This window comes from Mobula hypostoma, chromosome 14 (genome assembly GCF_963921235.1).
Source record: "Mobula hypostoma chromosome 14, sMobHyp1.1, whole genome shotgun sequence".
Classification (NCBI taxonomy): Eukaryota; Metazoa; Chordata; class Chondrichthyes; order Myliobatiformes; family Myliobatidae; genus Mobula; species Mobula hypostoma.
In genome coordinates this window covers 34,636,811-34,663,344 of record NC_086110.1, presented here as the reverse complement: position 1 = coordinate 34,663,344, position 26,534 = coordinate 34,636,811, and the positions used below count along the sequence as shown (strand labels likewise).

At 42.1% G+C, this 26,534-nt stretch overlaps 1 protein-coding gene across 1 annotated transcript in view; it reads right to left on the bottom strand.

Annotated features, from left to right (window-relative positions):
- abcc12 (ATP-binding cassette, sub-family C (CFTR/MRP), member 12) overlaps window positions 1-26,534 on the bottom strand; it is a 129,211-nt gene that overhangs the window by 102,167 nt on the left and 510 nt on the right. The gene's annotated exons all lie outside the window — the stretch shown is intronic.

The following is a 26,534-nucleotide window of genomic DNA, read 5'->3' as shown; positions in this document are numbered from 1 at the left end:
CTATGATTCTATGCATCTATAATTGAGTTTTGAATTGTTCATTCATTGAAATGGCAGCACTGATGACTTGGAGATATTAACTCTAACACTCATATTATGCTAGTTGGGAATTATGCTAGTTAAGATGGAAACTTAAAACTATTGCATAACAGAAGAACAATGGTAGTCTTATGTATATTAAAGGCTTTAATAAAGTTTTCTATGTTTTCCAAATGAATGAATGTAGCACAACTTTCTCATGGCAGAAATGAGAACACATTTCCTCATTCAAAGGCTGGTGTACTTTTGTCCAAGAAGATCGTAGACTCTCAGTCATTGAATATATCTGAGACAAAGATTGATAGGCTGATAGATATTTAAGGAATAAAGAGCAATGAGGTCAGTACAGGAAGAGGTGTTGAAGTAAATGGATGGGAAGATAAGGCATAAAGCAGTCATAGAGCCATGGAAAAGTACAGCACAGAAACAGGCCTTTTGCCTCATCTAGTCCATGCTGAAACCATTGAAACTGCCTACTCCCATCAACCTGCTCTGGGACCATAGCCCTGCATATTCCTACTATCCATGTACTTATCCAAACTTCTCTTAAACATTGAAATCGAGCTCACACGGGACACTTGCGCGAGCAGCTCATTCCACGCTCTCACGACCTTGTAAGTGAAGACGTTTTTCCTCATGTTCCCATTAAACATTTCACCTCTCACCCTTAAGCCATGTCCTCTGGTGTAATCCCACATAACCTCAGTGGAATAAGCCTGCTTGCATTAACCCTATCTGTACTCCTCCTAATTCTGTATACCTCTATCAAATCTCCTCTCTGTCATCTACATTCTAAAGAATACAGTCCTAACCTATTCAATCTTTCCTTATAACTCAGGTCCCCCAGATCCAGCAAGATCCTTGTAAATTTTTGCTGTACTCTTTCAACCTTGTTTACATCTTTCCTACAGGTAGGTGACCAAAACTGCACTCAATACTCCAAATTAGTGCTCACCAATGTCTTATACAACTTCAACATAACATCCCATATCCTGCACTCAATACATTGATTTACGAAAGCCAATGTGCCAGAAGCTTTCTTTACAACCCTGTCTACCGGTGACACAACTTTCAATGAATTATGGACCTGCATTCCCAGATTCCTTTGTTTTGCCTCACACTTCAGTGCCCTGGGTAAGACTTACCCTGTATGGTCCTACCAAAGTGCAAAACCTCACAATTGTCTGCATTAAATTCCAACTGCTGTCTTTCAGCCCATTTTCCCCTCTGCAAGCCATGATAGCCTCCCTCACTGTCCACTACACCCCTAATCCTGGTATCATCTGCAAATTTGCTGATCCAATTAACTACATTATTGTCCAGATCATTGGTATAGATGACAAACAACAAAAGACCCAGCACTGATCCTTGTGGCACGCCACTAGTCACAGGCCTCCAGTCAGAGAGGCAACCCTCTACTATCAATTTCTGATTCTCCCACAAAGCCAATGTCTAAACCAATTTACTACATCATCTTGAATGTCGAGCGACTGAACCTTCATGTCCAGCCTCCCATGCAGGACCTTGTCAAGTGCCTTACTAAAGTCCATGTAGAAAGTACCCACTGCCTTGCCTTCATCCACTTTCCTGGTAACTTCCTCAAAAAACTCTATGAGATTGGTTAGACATGACATATCATGCATGAAGCCTTGCCAACTACCCTTAATCAGTCCATGTCTATCCAAATACCTATATATCTGGTCCCTTAGGAACCTTCCAATGACTTTCCCGCAACTGATGTCTGACTCACCGGCCTACAATTTCCTCATTTTATTTTAGAGCCTTTTTTAAACAGCTGAACAACATTAGCTATTGTCCAGTCCTCTGGTACTTCTGCTGTCACTAAACAGGTTTTAAATATCTTTGCTTGGCCCTTGCAATTTCTGCACCTGCTTCCCACAAGGTCTGAGGGAACACCTTGTCAGGCCTGGGGATTTATCCACCTTGATTTGCCTCAGGACAGCAAACACCTCCTCCTCTGTAAACTGTACAGGGTACATGAAGCTGATGCCACTTTATCTCACTTCTATAGACTCTGTATCCATGTCCCGAGTAAATACGGATGCCAAGAATTCATTTAAGATCTGCTACATCTCACCCATCCATGTTTTGGCTCCACACATGGATTACCATTCAGAGGACCAATTTTGTCCATTACGATCATTTTGCTCAGTAGAATCCCTTAGGAAAACAACAGGAATTCTGCAGATGCTGGAAATTCAAGCAACATACATCGAAGTTGCTGGTGAACGCAGCAGGCCAGGCAGCATCTCTAGGAAGAGGTGCAGTCGACGTTTCAGGCCGAGACCCTTCGTCAGGACTAACTGAAGGAAGAGTGAGTAAGGGATTTGAAAGCTGGAGGGGGAGGGGGAGATCCAAAATGATAGGAGAAGACAGGAGGGGGAGGGATAGAGCCGAGAGCTGGACAGGTGATAGGCAAAAGGGGATACGAGAGGATCATGGGACAGGAGGTCCGGGAAGAAAGACAAGGGGGCGGGGTGACCCAGAGGATGGGCAAGAGGTATATTCAGAGGGACAGAGGGAGAAAAAGGAGAGTGAGAGAAAGAATGTGTGCATAAAAATGAGTAACAGATGGGGTACGAGGGGGAGGTGGGGCCTTAGCGGAAGTTAGAGAAGTCGATGTTCATGCCATCAGGTTGGAGGCTACCCAGACGGAATATAAGGTGTTGTTCCTCCAACCTGAGTGTGGCTTCATCTTTACAGTAGAGGAGGCCGTGGATAGACATGTCAGAATGGGAATGGGATGTGGAATTAAAATGTGTGGCCACTGGGAGATCCTGTTTTCTCTGGCAGACAGAGCGTAGATGTTCAGCAAAGCGGTCTCCCAGTCTGCGTCGGGTCTCGCCAATATATAAAAGGCCACATCGGGAGCACCGGACGCAGTATATCACCCCAGTCGACTCACAGGTGAAGTGATGCCTCACCTGGAAGGACTGTTTGGGGCCCTGAATGGTGGTAAGGGAGGAAGTGTAAGGGCATGTGTAGCACTTGTTCCGCTTACACGGATAAGTGCCAGGAGGGAGATCAGTGGGGAGGGATGGGGGGATGAATGGACAAGGGAGTTGTGTAGGGAGCGATCCCTGCGGAATGCAGAGAGAGGGGGGGAGGGAAAGATGTGCTTAGTGGTGGGATCCCGTTGGAGGTGGTGGAAGTTACGGAGAATAATATGTTGGACCCGGAGGCTGGTGGGGTGGTAGGTGAGGGCCAGGGGAACCCTATTCCTAGTGGGGTGGTGGGAGGATGGAGTGAGAGCAGATGTACGTGAAATGGGGGAGATGCATTTAAGAGCAGAGTCGATAGTGGAGGAAGGGAAGCCCCTTTCTTTAAAAAAGGAAGACATCTCCCTTGTCCTAGAATGAAAAGCCTCATCCTGAGAGCAGATGCGGCGGAGACGGAGGAATTGTGAGAAGGGGATGGCGTTTTTGCAAGAGACAGGGTGAGAAGAGGAATAGTCCAGATAGCTGTGAGAGTCAGTAGGCTTATAGTAGACATCAATGGATAAGCTGTCTCCAGAGACAGAGACAGAAAGATCTAGAAAGGGGAGGGAGGTGTCGGAAATGGACCAGGTAAACTTGAGGGCAGGGTGAAAGTTGGAGGCAAAGTTAATAAAGTCAACGAGTTCTGCATGCGTGCAGGAAGCAGCGCCAATGCAGTCGTCGATGTAGCGAAGGAAAAGTGGGGGACAGATACCAGAATAGGCACGGAATATAGATTGTTCCACAAACCCAACAAAAAGGCAGGTATAGCTAGGACCCATACGGGTGCCCATAGCTACACCTTTAGTTTGGAGGAAGTGGGAGGAGCCAAAGGAGAAATTATTAAGAGTGAGGACTAATTCCGCTAGACGGAGCAGAGTGGTGGTAGAGGGGAACTGCTTAGGTCTGGAATCCAAAAAGAAGCGTAGAGCTTTGAGACCTTCCTGATGGGGGATGGAAGTATATAAGGACTGGACATCCATGGTGAAAATAAAGCGGTGGGGGCCAGGAAACTTAAAATCATCGAAAAGTTTAAGAGCGTGAGTAGTGTCACGAACATAGGTCGGAAGGGATTGAACAAGGGGGGATAAAACAGTGTCGAGGTATGCAGAAACGAGTTCGGTGGGGCAGGAGCAAGCTGAGACAATAGGTCGGCCAGGACAGGCAGGTTTGTGGATCTTGGGTAGGAGGTAGAAACGGGAAGTGCGGGGTGTGGGAACTATAAGGTTGGTAGCAGTGGATGGGAGATCCCCTGAGCGGATAAAGTCGGTGATGGTGTGGGAGACAATGGCCTGGTGCTCCTTAGTGGGGTCACGATCGAGGGGTAAATAAGAGGAGGTATCCGCGAGTTGTCGCTGTGCCTCGGTAAGGTAGAGGTCAGTACGCCAGACTACGACAGCACCCCCCTTATCGGCGGGTTTAATAATAAGGTTAGGATTAGTGCGGAGGGAGTGGAGAGCAGAGTGTTCCGAAGGAGTGAGGTTGGAATGGGGACAAGGTGCGGTGAAGTCGAGACGGTTGATGTCCCGTCGGCAGTAAGCAATAGAGAGATCCAGAGCAGGCAGAAGACCAGAGCGGGGTGTCCATGAAGAAGAGGAGGGTTGAAGACAGGAGAAGGGGTCATCGGTGGGGGTGGAAGAGTCCTTGCCGAAGAAGTAGGCTCGGAGACGGAGACGGCGGAAGAAAAGTTCCGCATCGTGGCGAACACGGAACTCGCTGAGGTGTGGGCGAAGGGGGACAAACGTGAGGCCCTTACTGAGAACAGAGCGTTCTGCCTCCGACAGTTGAAGGTCGGAGGGGATGGTAAAGACCCGGCACGGACGAGAGCTGGGATCAGAGGGGGGAGGGGGGAGGCTGGGGGTGTCAATGGAGAGGGGAGGGTTGGGGTGAGAGGAAGATGGAGCCTCTGAGGGCCCAGGAGTTGACGGTGGGATTCTTCTTCACTTTATCTGCTAGAGCAACTTCATGCCTTCTTTTAGCCTTCCTGATTTCTTTCTTAAGTGCTCTCTTTCTTTTCTTGTACACTATGAGCACCTCATTTGTGACTACCTGCCTATACCTGCTATGCATCTCCTCTGTTCTTTTAACCAGGACCTTATTATCTCTTGAAAACCAGTGTTCCCTACCCTTGTTATTTATATCTTTTATTCTGATAGGCACATACAAGCTTTGTACTCTCAAAATGTTGTTTTTGAAGGTCACCCACTTTCCAAGTCAAGATAACGTGCCTGAATAGATATAGCCCAGTGGCTCAGACATCCACCATCATGAAGCACTTTGAGAGGCTGGGAGATTGAACTTTCCAAACAACATTTACCCTTTCCTCTTCACCTGCTGCTGAAACAAGCATTCAATGGATGTCATCTTTCTGGCCCTACGCTCATTTCTGCAGCACCTGGACGGTAAGGACACCTATGTCAGACTATTGCGTATTGACTGCAGCTCCGGTTTCAATACTATAATTCCAAATTCTAGACCCTGGGGGACTTCCTGACTTCCTGGCTGTAATGAGTAAGGATGAGCTGTGACACCTCTGCCATGCTTATTCTAAACACTGGGGTTCCGCAAGGCTCCATCCACATACCCCTAATCTACTCTCTGTATGCTCATGACTGCATGGCCAGATTCTGCAATAATTCCATTTAAAAGTTTGTAGATGACACCACTGTAGTGGGGCGTTTCTCAAATAATGATGAATGACAGTACAGGACGAACATAGAGAGTTTAGCAACATGATGTCATGACAACAACCTTTCTCTCAAAGTCAGCGAAACAAAAGAGCTGGTCATTGACCTCAGGAAGGGGCACATGCTCCTGTCTACGTCACGTTCTGAGGAGTGTGCATCAACAAAAGCCTGTCATACTGCAATCACAAGAAAGCTCACCAGCACGACTACTTCCTCAGGAGGCTAAAAAAAACTTGGCATACACCCATTGACTCTGAGCAATTTTTATTGATGCACCACAGAAAGCATCCTATCTGGATATATATCGGCTTAGTAAGGCATCTGCTCTGCAGGAATTGCAGAAAGTTGTAGACACAGCTCGGCATATCATGGAAGCTATATTCACCTCTGCAGACTCTGTCTACTTGCTGCATCAGCATAATCGAAGACACCACACAGTGGACAGTCCCTCTTCTCTGTTTTTCCATTGGACAGAAAATACAAAAAAACTGAAAAACATTACCACCAGGTTCAAAGATAGCTATTATATGACTATTAAATGTTCCCTAATAGGACAAAATGAACTCTTGACTCACAATCTACCTCATTATGAGGTTGCACCTATTGATTAACTACATTTCACTTTCTCTGTAGCTAACATGCCTTGTTCTGAATTGTAATTGTTTATTTTGTTCCACCTCCATGCATTCTGCAATGATTCGATCTGTATGAACAGTATGCAAGGCAAGCTTTTCACAGAATGTTGATACATGTGACAATAATAAAGCAATTCCATCTTCTGTTCCAGTTCCAATTCCAGGATTGTTGTGAACATACTGCAGCTATTGATACTGCCTGCGGAAGATGTGAACTTCTCGATAACATTTCCATTCAGCATCCAAGTGCACTGAGATACGACTGAGTGGTCCTTGATGAATATTTACCTCCCCCCCCCCCCCACCAGTTGCAGCTTTGAATCCATTTGCAAGACCTATAATATGCAGAATGCCATGCAGGAGTTAAAAAGCTGCAGAGAAAAATTAATGCTGCATGCCAGAGAAGTTTGTTTTCAGTTTGGTCTCAGTTGGTGGTGAGGCAACCACACAGAACTGGGAGACACGAGACTCGGAATAACTGAATTAAAGAACAGAATACATGACTAATGATGAAGATTCTCAGGAGGCGTATTATTTTCATAATTTTTTAATATCTTTTCAGAATCTGGGTATCTCTGAGAAGGTTAGAGTTTATTTGCACATCCTTAATTGTTGATGCTAGTCGTTGCCTGTTACTTGGCACTTAATAGCTCATTGTTTCATTGCTAGCTATCCTGATCTTGTTCTATGTAGGCAGAGGCTATGTCATTTGCTGAGGAGATGTGAATGTTGTGCAATCACCATCAAACATCCTTACTTCTGACATTAAGGAAAGTCGATTATTGATGAAACAGCTCACCCTGCCACTGGACACTGCCCTTGGACTGAGATGATTGCCATAGCTATCTTCCTTTGTGTATGGTGTTGGATCCTGATGCTTTTACAATCCAGAGCTTCTTCAGGAGTTAAGAATGAGGCATAAAATTTGTTGCTTATGATCGTTTTATCAAATGCTACAGGAAGAAAGGCAGCAGGCCCCAATGGATTAATTGGTAAGGCTCTGAAAACTTGTGCCAACCAAATGGCGGGTGTATTCAAGGACATTTTCTAACTTTCACTTCTACGGTTGGAAGTTCTCACCTGCTTCAAAAAGGCAACAATTATACCAGTGCTCAAGTAGGGTAGTGTGAGCTGCCTTAATGAATATAGAAACATAGAAACTAGGTGCAGGAGTAGGCCATTCGGCCCTTCAAGCCTGCACCACCATTTATTATGATCATGGCTGATCATCCAACTCAGAACCCCACCCCAGCCTTCCCTCCACACCCCCTGACCCCCGTAGCCACAAGGGCCATATCTAACTCCCTCTTAAATATAGCCAATGAACTGGCCTCAACAGTTTCCTGTGGCAGAGAATTCCACAGATTCACCACTCCCTGTGTGAAGAAGTTTTTCCTAATCTCGGTCCTAAAAGGCTTCCCCTCTATCCTCAAACTGTGGCCCCTCGTTCTGGACTTCCCCAACATCGGGAACAATCTTCCTGCATCTAGCCTGTCCAATCCCTTTAGGATTTTATACGTTTCAATCAGATCCTCCCTCAATCTTCTAAATTCCAACGAGTATAAGCCTAGCTCATCCAGTCTTTCTTCATATGAAAGTCCTGCCATCCCAGGAATCAATCTGGTGAACCTTCTTTGTACTCCCTCTATGGCAAGGATGTCTTTCCTCAGATTAGGGGACCAAAACTGCACACAATACTCCAGGTGTGGTCTCACCAAGGCCTTGTACAACTGCAGTAGTACCTCCCTGCTCCTGTACTCGAATCCTCTCGCTATAAATGCCAGCATACCATTCGCCTTTTTCACCGCCTGCTGTACCTGCATGCCCACTTTCAATGACTGGAGTATAATGACACCCAGGTCTCGTTGCACCTCCCCTTTTCCTAATCGGCCACCATTCAGATAATAATCTGTTTTCCTATTTTTGCCACCAAAGTGGATAACTTCACATTTATCCACATTAAATTGCATCTGCCATGAATTTGCCCACTCACCCAACCTATCCAAGTCACCCTGCATCCTCTTAGCATCCTCCTCACAGCTAACACTGCCACCCAGCTTCGTGTCATCCGCAAACTTGGAGATGCTGCATTTAATTCCCTCATCCAAGTCATTAATATATATTGTAAACAACTGGGGTCCCAGCACTGAGCCTTGCGGTACCCCACTAGTCACCGCCTGCCATTCTGAAAAGGTCCCGTTTATTCCCACTCTTTGCTTCCTGTCTGCTAACCAATTCTCCACCCACACCAATACCTTACCCCTAATACTGTGTGCTTTAAGTTTGCACACTAACCTCCTGTGTGGGACCTTGTCAAAAGCCTTTTGAAAATCCAAATATACCACATCCACTGGTTCTCCCCTATCCACTCTACTAGTTACATCCTCAAAAAATTCTATGATATTCGTCAGACATGATTTTCCTTTCACAAATCCATGCTGACTTTGTCCGATGATTTCACCGCTTTCCAAATGTGCTGTTATCACATCCTTGATAACTGACTCCAGGGGTCTTCCGGTAGCGCTCATGGAGTGAAGTCGCGTTCTTGACTCGCTCCATTACCTCTGAGTTTTTCTTCTTATGATCAGCTATATTTTAATTAACCATTAAGGCATCAACTTTTACAATACTTTGAAATAAATTGGGCTCTCCGATAATTGGATGCGTTTAAGGTCTGCTATGTCTAAGAATGGAAAAAACGGGAAGGATGGCAAACCTCCGGTTAGACCGAAAGGTACTGATTTCCCTCCGACTGAACCACCGGTGACTTTGAAAGCTATATCGGAGCTAATTCAAAGGGAACTTTCAACCTCTGTTACGGAGCTGATTCATGCGGAAATTTCAACTAGTTTCCAGAAAGTTGCCGATTCAATCGAGAAGATAACTGACTCCAGCAGTTTCCCCACCACCGACGTTAGGCTAACCGGTCTATAATTCCCCGGTTTCTCTCTCCCTCCTTTTTTAAAAAGTGGGGTTACATTAGCCACCCTCCAATCCTCAGGAACGAGTCCAGAATCTAACGAGTTTTGAAAAATATCATCCAGTAGCACTCTCATCTATGGTGATGAAATGCATTGAGAGGTTGGTTGTGGCTAGAATCAACCTCTACCTCAGCAAAGACCTGGACCCTCTGCAATTTGCCTATCGCCATAATATGTCTACAGCAGGCACATTCTCAATGGCTCTGCACACGGCCTTAGGTCATCTAGACAATGCAAACATCTATGTCAGGACACTGTTTGTTGACTATAGCTCAGCCTTAAGCACCATAATTCCCACAGTCCTGATTGATAAGCTACAGAACCTGGGCCTCTGTACCTCCCTCTGCAGCTGGATCCCCAGCTTCCTAAATAGAAGACCACAATCTGTGCGGAATGGTAAATTCTCTTCCTCACTGATGATCAACACTGGCCCACTGCTCTACTCGCTCTGTACCCATGACTGTGTGGCTAGGTATAAATCAAATGCGATCCATAAATTTGCTGATGACACAACCATTGCTGGTAGAATCTCAGATGGAGATGAGAGGGCATGCAGAAGTGAGATACTGTATACCAGCTATTTGAGTGATGTCACAGCAACAACCTTGCACTCAGTGTCAGCAAGACCAAAGAACTGAGTGTGGACTTCAGGAAGGGCAAAATGAGGGAACATGAACCAATCCTCATAGAGGGATCAGAAGCGGAGACAGTGAGCAATTTCAAGTTTGTGGGTGTCAAGATCTCTGAGGATCTAACCTGGTCACAATATACATGCAGCTATAAAGAAGGCAAGACAGCAGCTATATTTCATTAGGGGTTTTAGGAGATTTGGTTTTTCACCTAAAACACTCAAAAATTTCTGCAGGCGCACTGTGGAAAGCATTCCAACAGGCTGTTTCACTGTCTGGTATGGCGGGGGAGGGGGGCGGTGCATCTACTGCACAGGATCAAAAGAAGCTACAAAAAGTTGTAAAACCAGTCAGCTCCATCTTGGATACTAGTCTCCATCGTATCCAAGACACCTTTAAGGAGCAGTGCCTCAGAAAGGTGGCATCCATTATTAAGGACTCCCATCACCCAGGACGTGCCCTCTTCTCATTGCTACTGTCAGGAAGGAGGTAGAGAAGCCAAAAGACACACACTCAGCAATTCAGAAACAGCTTCTTCCCCTCTGCCATACAATTCCTAATGAGCATTGAACCCACAAACACTACCTCACTTTTTTGTTTATATTATTTCTGTTTTGCACTATTTTTAATTTAACTATTTAATATACAGATATACTTACTGTAATGGACTTATTTACTTATTTACTTATTTCTATGTTATCATGTATTGCATTGTACTGTCGCCGCTAAGTTAACAAATTTCACAACATTTGCCTGTGATATTAAACCTGATACTGATCCTGATTCCGAATTAAGAATAGAAAGGAGAAGAATGCTGAAAGAGGGAATGAAGAAAGAGAGGAAACAAAAGGGAAAAGAGATGAGACAAAGGTGCTATGGTCTTCTTATTCCAGCCTATTAATAACAGTAAATTCCACTCAAATTCCAATCAATAACAGTGAACCAATTAAGTAGCCAGTTTCAAGTAATGTGACATCCGCCACTGAAATCAACAAATTTCTGCAAAATACAACAGCAACTTGTAACTACTGAAAAACTTACTGAGCAATCACATGAAAATGGGTGAAAATGTAAAAATACAGACAACCATAAGGAAGTTAAACTACAAAAAAGCTATTCTACAATCCAATCCAGCAATGATATGCCTCTAACTATTGGAATGTTTTCATTTGGTTTTCTGTTTTACCAGATTTTCTTGACACCACACGTGGTCAATTGATTCTTCAACATCAAGGACAGTAACTCTAACTCTCCTCTGGAATTTAGCTCTTTTTGTCAGTGTTTGAGCCAAAGCTGTGTTGAGGTCTGGGACCTCAGAGTCCTGGCAAAACCCAGATGGGCCATGTGGGTTATTGGTGAGTAATTGTACTTGGATGCATTCCCAGAGAATTTCCATCACTTTGCTGATGATTGAGGGCAGATTGTCACACTGGTAATTAGCTGGAATTAATTTGTCCCACTCATGTTTTACATTATCCACACCTATTAAATGTGATAACTCTGTTCATGCTATCCTAGGCAAGGAGTCACTTCTGACTGGCATTATCTGCCTTATTCACACAGCATTTACAAAAACACAGACATGAAACCTCATAAAATATGGACAACATTAAGTAAATACATATCTACTCAATCAAGCCCATTAGAATTCTTTGTTTGAACGACATTACGTCTCTCTTATTTTTGCATATCTTCAGCACATCCCAGATAAGAGCAATTCTCATGGCAGCCTGGGACGGATGCATGTTTGTTTTGGGGGCAAGGTCAAAGTAAATTTATAATCAAATTCCATATATAACCTTGAGATTCATTTTCTTGTGGACATATTCAATAAATCCATAATAGAATAATGACCATAACAGAATCAATGAAAGACTGCATCAACCAATGTGCAGAACACAACAAACTGTGCAAATACAAAAATAAAAAAATTATAATAATAAACAAATAAGCAATAAATATTGAGAACATGCAATGAAGTGTCCTTGAAAGTGAGTCCATAGGTTGTGGGAACATTTCAGTGATGGGGGAAAGGTGAAGATGAGTGAAGTTATCCCCTCTGGTTCAAGAGCCTGATAGCTGAGGGATAATAACTGTTCCTGAACTTGGTGGTGTGAGTCCTGAGGCTCCTTCACCTTTTTTCAAATGGCAGCAGCACGAAGAGAACATATCCTAGGTGGTAGTGTCCCTGATGATGGATGCTACTTTCCTGCAACAATGTTTTGCGTAGATGTGCTTAATGGTGGAGAGGGACTGGGCCATATCCACTACTTTTTGTAGGATTTTCCATTCAAGACTATTGGTGTTTCTATATCAGGCCGTGCTGCAGCTAGTCAATATACTCTGCATTGCACACCTATAGAGGTTTGTCAAAGTTTTAGGTGTCATGCTAAATCTTCGCAAACTCCTAAGGAAGTAGAGGCACTGCCATGCTTTTTTTGTAATTGCACTTACGTGTTGGGCCCAAGGCACTTCCTCTGAAATAATAACACCGGGGAATGTAAAGGACTTGTTCATGGACACCTTGTTTCCTTCTCCTGAAATCAATAATCAGCTCCTTGGTCTTGCTGACATTGAGTGAGAGGTTGTTGTTGTGGCTCCACTCAGCCAGATTTTCAATCTCCCTCCTATGTGCTGATTTATTGCCACCTTTAATTCAGCCTAAGACAGTGACACCATCAGCAAACTTGTATATGGTGTCAGAGTTGTTACATAGTCATTAGTGTAAAGTGGGTAGAACAGGGGGCTGAGCACACAGATTTGTGGTGTCCCTTTGCTGATGAAGATCATGGAGGAGATGTTGTTGCCAATCTGAACTGACTAGGGTCTGCAAGTGAGGAAATTGAGGATCTAATTGCACAAGGCATATTGAGGCCAAGGTCTTGTTGTTTATTGGTTAGTTTTGAGGGATTGATAGTATTGAATGCTGAGCTGTAATCAATAAAGACCATTCTGATGCATCTTTGCTGTCCAGATGTCCCAGGGTTAAGTGAAGAGCCAATGAGATGACATCTGCTGTCAACCTGTTGTTCCAGTAGGCGGATTGGAACAGCTCCAAGTTGCTTCTCAGGCAGGAGTTGATTTGTTTCATCATCAACCTCTCAAAATGTTTCTGGATAATAGTCATTAAGGCAGGTTACCAGGTTCTTCTTAGTCACTGACATGATTGAAGCCTGCTTGAAGCAGGTGCTTTCCTCAGACTGCTGAAGCAAGAGGTTAAAGATCTCAGAGTACACGCCAGCTAGTTAATCATCACAGCTTTTTAGTATCTGGTCAGGTGCTCTGTCTGGGCTGAGTGCTTTCTGTGGATTCACCATCTTGTAGGCTGTTCAGTCATCGGCTTCAGAGACTGAAATCTCAGGATAAGGTGTGTATTGAGAGTCAGGAACAGGTAAAGGTGTATGGAGAGTGGATAGGATTGGGCACAAGTGTATGGAGAGATGGTGGCTGGAAATTAAGACGGGTTTGATTTATTTATTTTTAAATCTGATATGATTCTTCCTAATCATATTTATTTTCTAAATTCTCTGGCACCAGATGCAAAAAAGAAAACTCAGTATCTGCTCTCATATTGGCATCAACTAGTGCATAGTTCCATTTCCTCCTCACCCAACTTTCTTGAATGACAAGGACATGTTCGTCTCTTTTCAGTCGGGGGACCTAACTTAAACCTGTGAAATTTTGGGGAGAAAAGAAGGACTCTCCCTAGTGAGAATTATTTGAATTCCCAGGAAACAGAATGGAAAATCCAGTAGTTTTATTGTCTTTATAACTTATAAGCCCTAATTTCTAATAACACTACAATCTGAATAACTCCTTGTTTACTATTAATTCCAAACATTTTTGTAACTTTTCCCAGAATGATTGATTCAGAGTATGTATTTCATTCTGCTACTTTTTTCATCTTTCCCTTATAATTTTCCTGCCTTTGCTATAAGGGACTAAAATTTACTGTTTCCTATCTCTACATTTCGCATCCCTTTAGAATTGTTTATAATCTGTTTCATCTCTTAGTGATTTATCATCATATTTCATTTTATCTCTTTGTTGATCCTTTGCCCACACTTGGTATGTTTCTAACATCTTCCCATTTTTTAAAGATTATCACGGTCTTTTATTAATATTATCATTGTCTCCATTCAATTTTTTTTCTGATTGCAGTATTTCCCAAAAGTTATTAGAGTCAGAGATTTTGTGTGTGTCAGAGACAAAGAAAAAAGAGAGACATAGATAGCAAGGGAATATGAAAGTACAGAAATATGCTCTGCATGCCCACTCATATTCTGTAAGACAGGGCCTGAGACCCTCTGAGAGACAGAGAAGCAGAATGGATGCAGAAAAATCAATAGATACAGATGCAAGAGAAACAGAGAAGCAGAGAAGCAGGGAAAAGGATTATTTGAAGGGGCGAGAAAGTTTGGAGATATATCAGTGTGATTGGGTAAGGCACAAGAACAGAAAGAAATGGGAGCAAGGGAAAAAAGGAGAAAGAGAAGGCAAGATTTGAGAGAGGGGAGAAATGAGAATGAGGATGTGAAGGAAGAAAGAGAGGAATAGAGAGAATGAGAGTGAGAGAGAACATAATATTAAGAAAAGAGTTGTCATAATTAACAGCTAAAGTGAAATAGAATGAAATTAAAAATTTTTTCAAGTGTAGGGGTAAAGCAAACCCCATAAAAGGAGTAGAGGTTCTTTCATTAAAGGCTTTTTATGTCAAGATTGTCCAGCTGTAAAAATAATGAAGTTCACTGTTCTAATGAGTAATTGAAAGAAACCCTCTCGGATGAGTCAGATAATATGGTTGTGGCAAACCAAACAGGGTTCTTTGCTGGAAAATTTAGTGAAGTTGGACAAAGTTGCTCTGTGCTACAAAATAGACCCTGTACAATCAAAGGCCTGCTCAGTAGTTCCAGCACTGGTCCCAGATCCAGAATCTGATGGGGAAGTGTAGACCAGGGATAATTACAAAGTTAGGGAGTGGTATGGGATTCAGGGTTGACCAGCTTCAGAACAGTCAGGGTCAAAGGGTAAGTAGAAGTGTGGGGGGGGGGCCCTGAGATAGGTAAAATAATGTTGGTAAAGAGCTCAAAGCAAGGGATGGGAGAAGAATGGTTAGCATAGGGTCAACTGACATGGATTAGTGAGGGAAAGGACGGTAGCTGGTGATGCTGGAACAGTAATTGGAGGGGGTTTGAAAGTCATGAGGCGAGTTAATCATCAGAGAGTGGTAAGTGCTGAAAAGTGTTCAGGTCAGAATGCAGCTGGATTGTGGAGGTCAGGCCAACCAATAGGTTGGTAGTTGGACAGGTTCAGCTCGCCCCCTCTGTAATGGGGAGATTGAGCAAGATTGTGGGGGAGGGTTATGAATCATTATCTCAGCAGAAAGAGAGACAGGTCCATATGTAAAGGAAAGCTTCTTGGGATCTTTTCCGAGCAAGTCCTCTTTCAGACACATTGAAGCAAGCCCAATGAGCAGCCTGCAAGCCTTCTGCATGAATGGCCTGTGGGCTGTTCACTGATGGACATTACTTAAGTGGTATTCAGGAGTGCATTGGGCAGATTAAGGCAGACATTGGATGTCACTCAGTGTGCCCTGGCATCCACACCTTCGTGTTTAGTGAGCAGAATAAATTTAAACCATGCAGAGTGCAGTGGGGAGCTGATTTTTAGTTATTTTTCATTCCACATTGGAATCAAATCACATGACACTCAAAAACATATTGCTATACAATCTAATTACCAGGCAGGTGTTCATACCGCCTCTTCTCCTAAATGCACCTATTCCCCCTCCCCTGCCTAATAAACATGGATTATGTAAATACATCTATGAAAATAAAATGTAACAAAGAGGCAGTTTTCCATGCTTTATTAACAAAAATTATATTTCAGAATGGTATTCCAGTTAAAACTGAAGTCGTGTCAGACATGTTGTTAGATTCTGAATTTATATCAGTAAAACTGACTAAATAATAATTAAATAATAAAACCATTATAGAGATTGTGTCTTCAATCATTTTATGATTTTATGATTATGAGGACTCGCAGTCCCCTTTTATTGTCATTTAGAAATGCATGCGTTAAGAAATGATAAAATGTTTTTTCGGAATGATCTCACGAAAACACATGACAAACCGACTTAAATACTAACAAAACCACATATTTATAACATATAGTTACAACAGTGCAAAGCAATACTGTAATTTGATAAGAACAGACCATGGCACAGTAAAAGTCTCAAAGTCTCTCGAAAGTCCCATTATCTCACGCAGACAGTAAACCTCCAGTGCTGCCAACTTGCTCGTGCAGCATCCTGGAAGCATCCGACCACAGTCCGACTCCGAGTCCGTCCAACTCCGAGCCTCCGACCACCTCCCGACACCAAGCACTGAGCACCATCTCTGCTGAGCGCTTCGACCCCGGCCCCGGCAACAGGGGTACGCAAAGCTGAGGATTTGGGGCCTTTGTCTCCGGAGATTCTCGATCGCACAGTAGTAACGGCAGCGAAGCAAGCATTTCAGAAGTTACTCCAGATGTTCCTCTGCACTTCTTACGGTTGTCTCCACCAAATCCAGATTGTGCATGGCCCCTAGTTACGCATAATTGATATTCATTCGGAACGGCCGCGCATGCTGCGTTGCGCCGCCATCTTCTCCTCCCTCCTCCCTTTTTTGAAAAAGGAAGGGACAGTTATATTCCACATACACTGGTCCTGACGAAGGGTCTTGGCCCGAAATGTTGACTGTACCTCTTCCTATAGATGCTGCCTGGCCTGTTGCATTCACCAGCATTTTTTTAGTGTGTTGCAGTGATTAATTGCTTTGAGAGGTTGATGATGAAATATATCAACTGCTGCCTGAGATGCAACTTGGATCCATTCCAGTTTGCCTACCACCACAACTGTTCCACAGCAGTTGCCATTTCATTGGCTCATCACTAAACCCTGGAACATCTGGGCAGCAAAGATATATACATCAGGATGCTCTTTATCAAGTATTCAATATCAGTATTCAATACTATTATCCCTTCAAAACTGTTGTGTATTTAATATTTCAATAATATTCAAAATATATTGTTTGATTAAGCATATTTTGTTGTCTAAATAATTAATTATGGTTAAGAAGTACGTGAATGGCGTATGTCATCACACCACCGTGTGATACGCCCACACCCCGCTGAAAGTAGAGAACAAATTTAAGACTCACATCTCTTGGGCTCTTGTCTTTTTCTTCAAATTAATTTTATGGTTTGGAGTTACAAAACATAACAGTGCTGATGACAAAGTTTAAGATGAACTTGGGACAGCTACCTACCTGTTCAAGCGCAGAGAGACGTTCGGTTTAAAAAAAGGCAGAAAATGGAAGAATTCACAGGTTCATAAAACAGGTGATAATACCATAAGGAAAGAACAGAAATGGCTGGCTGCATCAGAATGATTGACCCATTTGATTGCACAACGGATAACTGGATTTTGCATTCTGAATAGATTGAGCAGTATTTTGAAGCAGATGAAATAGCCAATGAAAAGGAAGTACCAGTCTTGCTGAGTGCATTGATCTAAAAGCATACAGTCTGATTAGAAATTTAACTACTCCAACCAAACCAGCCAAAACACATTCTGCTGATATCGTGAAAGTAATGCGGGAACGTTAAGAACTCAAGCCTTAGTTGATTACAGAATGCTTTAGGTTTCTTAAGCAGAATCAAAAGCAAGGGATGTCCTTTTCAACAAATGTGGTTGAATTGAAGAGATTGTCTGAGCATTGTCAGTTCAGTGATGGGGTAATGATGCACTGAGAGATCATTCAGTTTGTGTAATTACAAGAAAGCATTAAAAAAAGCATTTCCTAAGTGAAGCACAACTCACATTTAAAAGAGCAGTTGAAATAGCTGTATCAATGGAAACAGCAGACGGAGACACAACAGAGATGCAGTCGGAAATGAGAGTGAACATGAACAAAATTGCAGCACCTAAAACAGAAAATAACCTGGCTGAACACATTAGTTACCATTGTGGGAGGGGCTCACATAGACCAGACCAGAGTCAAAGGCAAAACTTCCAGAAAATGCAACAAAGTAGGACACATACAAAGAGCAGACAAAAATAAATGGACTGCACAGAGAAGAAAAAACGATAGAAGTCAAGTTGCAGTGGCAAAAAGAGCACTAATCTTCATGCTGCTAATAAGAAATCTGATAATGATGAGAGTGATGCAGGACTGCATAGCCTTGAGATTTATAATGTGACAACTAACAACAGACAAGCAATATGACTTGCACCAGAATTGAACAGCCAATTATTTCAAATTAAATTAGACACTGGCTCAGCTGCTTCAGTCATTCCACAAAATGAGTTTGAGTGGCATTTCAAAGATATCCAACCTAGAAATTATACTGGAAAAGATAACACCTGTGGGAATGACATTCGTAATATTGAAATGCAAAAACCTCCATGCCACATTGAGCTTGTATTTGATAAAAACAGGAGTGGCAGCATTGTGTGACCACAATTGGCTGAGACAACTACAACTTGATTACAGACATATCCAGCACCTGCATGCCACATCCCCTGTAAGAGTCAACTGAAAGATACTGGATGATGCCACAACTGTCTCCATGTTGTACGCCATGAACTGTTGTTCAACAAAGGGCAAACAGGTGTTGATGCCAATCTCTGTGCCTCTAGTTGGAAAGCCTATTGGACCAAGGAAGGACCATGCTGCTCAGAAGAAACGTGAAAGTGCCAAAAGCACTGGTCTGACTACAACAGTTTTTTTTTAGGCAGCTTATCTGAGAAAGTTCCTTGTGAAATGTGGCTTGGTTTTCAGCTGGAAGAGAGCTTAAGGAGTTTCAGGAAAGTTGCAAGCATTCAGCTTTTGTGAGTATAAAGAACCAGAATCTACTCTGTGCGCATTAAGTTTATTGTATGGACTTCAAGTGGGAGACAAAATCTGATTGTAGAAGTAGATGCAAAGACCAAAGCCCAGCTGGATGAATGGAAGACCAAAAGAAAGGAGTCAATGGAGATACGAAAACAGAGGATTCATCAGATGCTAGTGTGGATGAGGAAAAAAAAGAGGAGAATTCATCTGGGTAAAGGGAGCAATAGAAGGATTAATAAGAGGTTACTCCAGTGAATTAAATGCACCTTCCCAAGATCAAGATGCAAACACCCTAGAAAGAAGAAAAAAAGTGGGAACAAGAGGAAAAAGAGTGTGAGCAGGACCAGGACTGTGAGTGAGATCATGATAGGTATTGTGAGAGAACCAATAAAGAGAAGGAAAGAAACTAGAACCAGAAGAGGAGCACAGATAGATGTAGATCTCAAGAGAGAAGCCGAGAAAAGGAGAAGGTAGGTGTCTAGGTTGTCAGACTCACTTCCTGAAGTCTCACAGTCAACTTCTACAACCACTACAGAGGAGGCCTCAGAACCTGAGATTGTTTCCACTGCCTCAAGTCTCACCTACCAAGCAAAGTGACCTCCATTGTCAGGAAAAACGTATCCCAAAAGAATAAGAAATTCTCCACAGCAATTAAATCTTTTGCCTGAATGGGACAATTTAAAATCTACTATGCTGTGGATGTCTATATGGTAGTTGTATTATATAGTGTACAGTACATATAGTATATGTGTGTTAGTTAAGATGCATTCTACTGTATGTTGAGTTGGTGTTGTAGGCTGAGTCAGCATTTAAGAGGGAGGTTGAAAATCTGGCTGAGTGATGGCATTACAACAATCTCTTACTCAATGTCAGCAAAACCAAGGAGATGATTATTGACTTCAGGAGGAAGAAATGACATCTAAAACTTTGACAAACTTCTATAGATGTGTGGTGGAGAGTATATTGACTGGCTACAGCTCAGCTTGGTTTGGAAACACCAATGCCTTGAACAGAAAAGTCTCCAAAAATTAGTGGATACCACCCACTCTATCATGGGTAAAACCCTCCACATGAAACATTGTCACAGAAAAGCAGCAACCATTATTAGGAATTCCCACCACAGAGGTCATGCTCTCTTCTCGCTGTTGCCATCAGGAAGAAGGTACAGGAGCCTCTGGACTCACACCACTAGGTTCAGGAACAGTTATTACTCCTCAACCACGAGGTTCGAGAATCAAAGGGGTTAACTCTCTTGCCCTATCACTGAACTGTTCCCACAATATATGGATTCACTTTCAAGGACACTTCATCTTATGTTCTCGATATTTATTTATAGGCATCCGTTGGTCTCGTGAGACCATGGATTTACGTCTTGGAAGGTTTCCAGGGTGCAGCCCTGGGCAAGGTTTTATGGAAGACTGGCAGTTGCCATGCTGCAAGTCTCCCCTCTCCACGCCACCGATGTTGTCCAAGGGAAGGGCATTAGGACCCACACAGCTTGGCATGAGTGTCGTCTCAGAGCAATGTGTGGTTAAGTGCCTTGCTCAAGGACACAACACGCTGCCTCAGCTGAGGCTCAAACTAACGACCTTCAGGTCACTAGACCGATGCTTTAACCACTTGGCCATGCTTATTTATTGCTTATTTATTATTATTATTTCATTTTTTTTCTTTTTGTATTTGCACAATTTGTTATCTTTTTCACATTTGTTGTTCGCCCTGTTAGAGCAGTCTTTCATTGATTCTATATTGGTTATTGGATTTATTGAGTCTGTCTGCAGGAAAATGAATCCCAGGGTTGTATATGGTGACATATATGTACTTTAATAATCGGTTTATTTTGAACCTTGAACTTTGAAACTGGTCAAATTAAAAGAGAACCAAGACTATGGTATGATAACAGGCATTTTATTCTGGAGGAATTTAAATATAAAAGGTACCAAGAAAGATTTAAACCTAATGAAGGATGAGGTTGATTCCAGAGATGAGGTGGGGTGGGGGGTTAACTTATGAGGAGAGATTGAGTTTTCTGGGACTATACTCATGAGAATTCAGAAGAATGAGAGGATATCCTATAGAAACATATAAAATGATGAAAGGTATAGATCAGATAGAGGCAGGAAAGTTGTTCCCAATGGTAGGTGAGACGAGAACTAGGGAATATAGCCTGAAGATTGGAGAATAGATTTAAGATGGAAATGAGGAGAAACTTCTTTTCTCAGAGAATAGTGAATCTGTGGCATTCTCTGCCTAGTGAAGTGGTAGAGGCTGCCTCATTAAGTATATTTAAGGCACAGTTGGATAGATTTTTGCATAGCAGAGTAGTTCAGGGTTATGGGGACAAGGCAAGAAGGTGGAGCTGAGTCTACAGCCGGATCAGACATGATTTTATTGATGGCAGAGCTGGCTTGATATACCTGTTGACCAATTTTGCTCCTATTTCACATGTTCTCATGCTGCTTATTTGCTTTATGTAATGCAATTTTAATGGTGAATGGTTATTGAAGAAAATCAGATTTATTAGAACAATCACAAAGTCTGAGGCATTACTTTCAGATCTTCTGTGCATGGAGGCGCATACCATAGACTTGTGTAATGTCGGCTTTCTGCACTATGGCCTGCAATTTATGTCTGAATGCAACATCCAAGATTTTCATCCAGTTGGACATGGCTTATGGATGGCAGAGGCAACAGCAGGTCTTTGTAGCACATGCGAGGCCTAATTCATCATTGGTTAAATGTGCCAGACTGAGCACTTGATCATTACTTTGATCTTTGCACCTGTCAACCTAATTATGAACCTAGTCATCCCCTGGATGACTGAAAACAGATCAACCCAACATTTTCTTCTTTTTTTTAAAATTTTATTTTTATTTGGATAAGGAATTCACAATTATCATGTACTTTTTTCACACATATAACCTTTTCCATTTTTTTATATGTATAAAACTACAATTATTTATACATTCTTAAGTACACATTGAGATGATATAAAAGGAAAATAAACATTTAAATAGATAATTATGTACTGTGGTAAATCTAACCTATTAGGCTAAGTAATGAAATTAGTTGTTAAGAAAAATGGTAATAATAGTTTCCATACAACCCTTCTGGACCATTTCCACTGGTCCAAAATGTTGCATACAAGCCTATATACCAACCATTGTAGGTGTTTATATCCCAATTTGTTCGTGCTTGTTCCTGCCCGCAGACCACTCTGCCCCCTCACCCAGGTTCTCACCTCGTTGACATGGAATTCCCACACCCAAGCCTTGGTGTCACTGCTTTGACATGATTCCTGCCTGATCAGCATTTTTTAAAGGGGAACTGTGCAATGTAAATTCCTCTCATGGCATTGACTTTTCAAGATCTATTCTGGTACACTTGGCCTTGTGTCCAACAGAATTTTGCAACAGCGGCTCCTCAGAAAAAAAAATTATTGACTTGCATTCACCAATGATTTAATATGCAGTTAAATTAATTGTTAAAAATGTTGTCCAGTTAACATTTCTCTTAAATGTTGAAACCTAATCCACATCCACCACTTCCGCTGGCATTTTGTGACACATTCTCACCAGCCTCTGAGTGAATAAGTTCCCGCTCATGTTCCCTTCAATATTTCACCTTTCACCCTTGACCCGTGACCTCCAGTTCTAGCCTCACCCATTCTCAGTGGAATGCTTACATTTGCCCCACCTATACGCCACATAATTTTGTATACCTCTATCAAATCTCCACTCATTCCCTACACTCTAGGGTATAAAATCCTAGACTATTCAACCTTTTCCTATAACTCAGGTTCTGAAGTACTGGCAAAATTCTTGTAAACTTTCCCTGCACTCTTTCAATCTTATTGACATCTTTCCCATATGTTAGTGACCTAAACAGCACACAGTATTCCAATTTAGGTCGCACCAATGTCTAATGCAACATCAACAAAACATCCCTACTCCTGTATTCAATACTTCGATTTATGAAGATCAATGTGCCAAAAGATTTATGACCCTAGTAAGTGTATTTATTTATTTATGACACCACTTTCAAGGAATTATGGATCTTTATTCAGAGAGCCCTCTGTTCCACCACACTCCAAAGTCCCCTACCGCTCAACATGTAGGTCCTTCCGTGGATGTCCGCCCAAAGCACAACACCTCACACTTGTCTGCATTAAATTCCATTTGCTATTTTCAGCTCATTTTCCAGCTGGTCCAGATCCCGCTGAAAGTTTTGATAGCCTTTCTCGCTGCCCACTGCATCAGCAATCTTAGTGTCATCCAAAATTTGCTGATCCAGTTTACTACATTATCATCCAGATCATTGATTATAGATGACGAACAGCAATGGTTCCAGCATAGATTCCTGTGACACACCATTAGCCACAGGTCTCCAGTCAGAGAGGCAACCATCTGCTACCACTCATAGGCTTCTCCCACGAAGCGATTGTCTAATCCAATATGCTACCACATTCTGAATGTCAAGCAACTGAATCTTCTTGACTAGCCTCCCATGTGGGACCTTGTCAAAGTCCATGTAAACAACACTCACTACTTCACCTTCATCAACTTTCCTGAGAACTTCCTTGAAAATCTCTGTAAGACCTACCATGCACAAAGCCACGTTGACTATCCCTAATCAGCCCCTTTCTATCCAAATACATATATATCCGGTCCCTTAGAATACCTTCCAATAACTTATCCACTAATGATTTCAGGCTCACCAGCCTATAATATTCTGGTCTACTCTTAAAGACTTCCTTAAACAATGGAACAACATTACCTATCCTCCAAACCATCAGCACTTCGCCTGTGGCAAAGAACATGTTAAATATCTCTGCTAGGACCCCTGTAATATCTGCACCAGCCTCCCACAAGGTCTGAGGGAACACCTTGTCATGCCCTGTGTATTTATCCCTTCTAATTTGCCTCAAGGCAGCAAACACCTCCTCCTCTATATACAGTCCAAAACCTCATTGCTGCTTTTTATCACTTCTATAGACTCTATGTCCATTTCCTACTTGAGGTTTTCCCCACCTCTTTGAGCTCCATGCATAGATGACCACTCTGATCTTCCAGATGACCAATTTTGTTCCTTGCTATCTTTTTGCTTTTAATATATCTGTAGATGCCTTTGGGATTCTCCTTCACCTTGTCTGCTATAGCAGCCTCCTGCCTCCTTTTAGCTTTCATGATCACCTTCTTTAGTGTTTTCTTGTATTTCTTGTACTCCTCAAGTACCTCATTTGCTCCTTACTGACTATACCTGCTATGTATCTCCTTCTTCTTAATCAGGGCCTCAATATCTCTCAAAAACCAAGGTTCCCCAAACTTGTAATCCTTGCTTTTTATTCTGACAGTAACATACAAACTCTGTACTCTCAAAATTTTCACTTTTGAAGGCCTCCTACTTACTAAGTACAATATGCTAAGCCAAGAAACAACCTGTCCCAGTCCACACTTGCCAGATCCTTTCTGCTACCATTAAAATCAGCCTTTCTCCATTTTAGAATCTCAACCCCAGGACCATACCTATTTTTCTCCATAATTGTCTTGAAACTAATGGCATTATGATCACTAGATGAAAAGTGTTCCCCTGCACAAATTTCTGTCATCTGCCCTGTCTCATTCCATAATAATAGATCTAGTATCACACTCTCACTGGTTGGGAACTCTAGTTATTAATCAAAGAAACCTTCCTGAGCACATTTGACAAACTCTATCTCATCCAGGCTTTTTACATTTTGGGAGCCCAAAATGTGGAAAGTTAAAATCACCTGCTACCACAATCTTATATTTCTTGCAAGTCTGCGATCTCGCTAGAAATGAAAAACCCATTGCTGCAGCTTCGCTCGCCACATGTTGTAACATGGACACAGATAGATGTTCATTCCACCATAGCTGAACGCTGACAGTAGACTCATATGTTAGGTAAAGGTATTGAAAACAGGAGCAGGAATAGAATATTCAGCCTTTCGAGATTGAGCCATTCGTCACCATCATGGCTGTTCATCCATTTCACAAGTTCTTACCCTTTCTCCAGATCTCTAAACCCTTTTAGCTTCCAGAACTTCATTTGTCTCCTCCCTGAATATACTTAGTGACCTGGCCTCCAATGTCTTCTGAGATTATTTGTGATTAATATACTGTTGCCGATAAGGAGCTCCTGCTTCCCATTGATAAAAATGGGAGATCCCAATAATTCTTATGATCAAACTCTGATTAAATTTGAGTAATGATGTGCATATAAGGTGTTGTATGGGGAAGAGCCATCTTCAAACGGAAGGTGTTGTTTTGACACTTTGACAGGTTAGGATAGAGCAACATACAGTACATGCAGGCAACAGACATGATATCCTGGCTTTCAGACACTGTAGCAGGGGTGCTTTTAAGATAACAGAGCTTGGAAATGTGGCTTCCATGAAAAGTAAGTCAGCGTGTAAGGAGAGAAGTGGAAGAGAGATTAGGGCCACTGGGTTCGCTCACAGAACCAGGCTTCAGAGCTTCAGGAGTTTACTGTCATGATAAGACCTTCTCTCCAATCTCTCTTACTCTGAGCACAACCTGGCAGGCTGCCCTGCAGATAGGAGGCTTCCCAATTCATAAAAGCAATGGGCTTATTTGCAGGAATAATGATAGGTAATACTGCACTGAATTCTGGAGTGAGCACGGCTGCTACCTGTAAAACGTCAAATTATAGCAGGTGAATTTGCTTCAAATACAGCAGAAGTTGACTATTTCTTTCACTGTTCAACCCATGATTTGTGGTTGAATTTCAGTTAGAAATTACGGCAGCGTAGACTGATATGAAACATGTTTAAACTGTAATTGCATCAATAGAAAATAATTTTTTTAATTACTTTTTTTTGTTTCTGAGCAGTATGATAGTGTTTCACTTTACAGTGCCTGCTGTAAAATAGGAGTTCAATTACTGCTGCTGTCTATAAGGAGTTTGTACATTCTCCTCATGACCATGTGGGTTTCCTCTGGGTACTCCAGTTTCCTCCTGCACTCCAAAAAAGATATGGTTATGGTTAGTGAGTTGTGTGCATGCTATGTTGGTGCTGGAAGTGTGGTGACAATGGCAGGCTGCCCAGTCCCACCAAATCCTCATTAATTTGATTTGATGCAAACAATGTATTTCACTGTATGTTTCGACGTGCATGGGACAAATAAAGTTAATTTCTAATCTCTTTATCTATGTTTTTGATTGAAAAATCATAAAAGTAAACATCTATCATTAACTTGGTGATTTTCTATTCACAATATTTAGCACATTATTGCTCAGTTCTGAGCAAAGGCCCTAGATCTGAGATGCTAACTTTTTCTCCTTCCACATCTGCTCCTTGACCTCCTGAGCGTTTCTGGCATTTTCTGTTTTATTTCACATATCCAGCAGCTGTAAAAAATTTTTTGATATTCTCTCACTATCACCCTGTTTAGACAAAAAGACTTGACTAATATGAATAACAATGCTATATCATAAGATTCTAAAAATTGACCCCTAATGTTAAATAGGTTAAAGTATATAAAATAAATTAGATCAATATTGCCAGTAGGAAATAGCCAGCATGCACACATTCTAAATATTTTGATTTTGTCATTTGTTATTTCCTTTCTTCAGAGTCCTGGATGAAAAAAATATTCATGTCTGGATTTATATACTCTTCTGAAGGTTATGGGGAAATTTCCATT